We start from the raw sequence: 2080 nt of genomic DNA, 5'->3' as shown, positions 1-2080 counted from the left end.
ATTTTGAATGTAACTTAGATTTATCATTTTTTGAGCAACCTAAGTAAAGTCTAGAACCATCCAAATAGAGGTCCAAAACCTCCTGGACCATAGGTATGGGACGGGTAGTGCATGCATAGGGTACGACCTATAATTGAATTAGAACGCTTTTAGGTAACAACTTTAACATAGTAATCGGGTAGCAGGAGATGATAGTCTTTGCCCGCTGAATAATATAGATAGGGAGTTGCGAAGTATTATTTATGTTGCACGGGGTGATCCTTTAGGCTAAAAAATTTAGGACCCCCCTCCTCTTTATATGTTGTTATTAGATCTAAATAGTTGTATTCCTATATTCGCACTAAGATCTGTATTAATCATGTTGTAATAAAGTTCTTTGACTTCAGAATTCTCTTTGTTTATTTGATCACCTAGCTTAATCGTAATCCACATAATCTTAAGTTCAGCCGAGACTCACAATTGTGGACCTCGAGGAGTGCCTAACACCTTCTCTTTGAGGTAACTTGAGCCCTTACCCGATCTTTGGTGACGTAGACTAGTCAAACAGAGTTATCTGCATAATAGGTGCCCTAACGCACCTTAAAAACCGTTAGGTGGTGATTCTCCTCTTTTAATACCTTCTTTAAAAGAGTTTTCACATGTCGAAGCCCGCTTTCGTGAGAAAAAAGGGGCGCGACACCCTCAAAGGAAACAAACCCAAGCAAGTTTTTATATTTTAATATGCAGTCGAGGTAGGACTAGGGCTTTGGTTGTACAACTAATGGTGATTACCATACATTATAAGTACTCTTTTTAGTCCTTTCATCAAAAAACAATAAAATGCCAAAAGAAGAAGGGTAAAGTTGTAGAAGTTTTTGTAAACCTTAGGGGCCATTTGGTAGAGGAACAAGTCATTTCGGGATTATAATCATGAGATTATAATACGAGGATTAAATAGTAATGGAATTATTTAGTAGATATAATTTTTATTAAGAGATATCTGGTTTATTGGACTAAAAATAAGATATACGGAGTATAATATAAAACATGTGTTTGGTGTTTACTATATAGGTTGAGATAAACTTTTATTTTAACTTTAACCTTGACTTTCATAAAGGACTGTAGGGGAGGAGCCTTGAAAAATGGCATCTTTGTTGATGTAGTATTTTATCCCGGAATTAAATAATTCAGAGATTATTATTCACCCTCAATGTAGGATAGAATAATACAATAATATGGTATAAATTAATCTCGGAATTACTAGGTGATGATACGATGACGGTAGGAATATGCCCAAGTTACAAGTACATGAGAGGCCCATACTTTTGTGCTAAACTTGTAAGAGTGCGGTATGGAACTTATCTTCCCATCAAGTAATGCAGACTTCCAACAATGGGAATGATACAATCTGTATAGATCTAGCGAGGAAGAAAATTGCATGCGATTGAGAAGGAAGTTAGAGTTGAGAGAAGAAAACGAGAGAGGAAGAAGAAGCTTTCATTATGTGTCTAACTACTCTATTAATACAGAGTGAGTTAGTTATATACAGCTAAGCTCACACGAGTCACGTGTGTAGAGTAGGTAAAAGGACTAAAATACCCCTAATTAACTAACATAACTACCATAACTAATACGACCCTACTATAATACTTCCCTTACAGCTGGAGGGTGGAAGAAATCCAACACTCCAAGGTTGGAAACTAGCGAGTTATGCTGAGTAATGACAGACCCTTTATGAGTAGGTCTGCAAGTTGAAGAGCAGAGCTAACATGGTGTGGTGCAATGAGCCCATACTTGATTTTTTATCGCATAAAGTGGAAATCTATTTCTATGTGTTTGGTACGTTCATAAAATATGAGATTCTCACCTATTTGAATGCCTTGTTGTCACAGAACAACTGAACAGGTTTAGAGATTGGTATCCCCAGTTCTTCAAGAAGGCCTGATAGCCAAGTTACTTCTGCTGCCACATTTATCGTACTCCTATATTCTGCTTCTGCTGAGCTCCCACTGATTGTTTGTTATTCTTAGATTTTCATGATATCAGAGAACTTTCCAATTTGACAATATATCCTGTCACAGACCTCCTAGTATTAGGACAA

Source organism: Nicotiana tabacum, chromosome 22 (genome assembly GCF_000715075.1).
Source record: "Nicotiana tabacum cultivar K326 chromosome 22, ASM71507v2, whole genome shotgun sequence".
Lineage (NCBI taxonomy): Eukaryota > Viridiplantae > Streptophyta > Magnoliopsida > Solanales > Solanaceae > Nicotiana > Nicotiana tabacum.
This window is presented reverse-complemented; position numbering follows the sequence as displayed.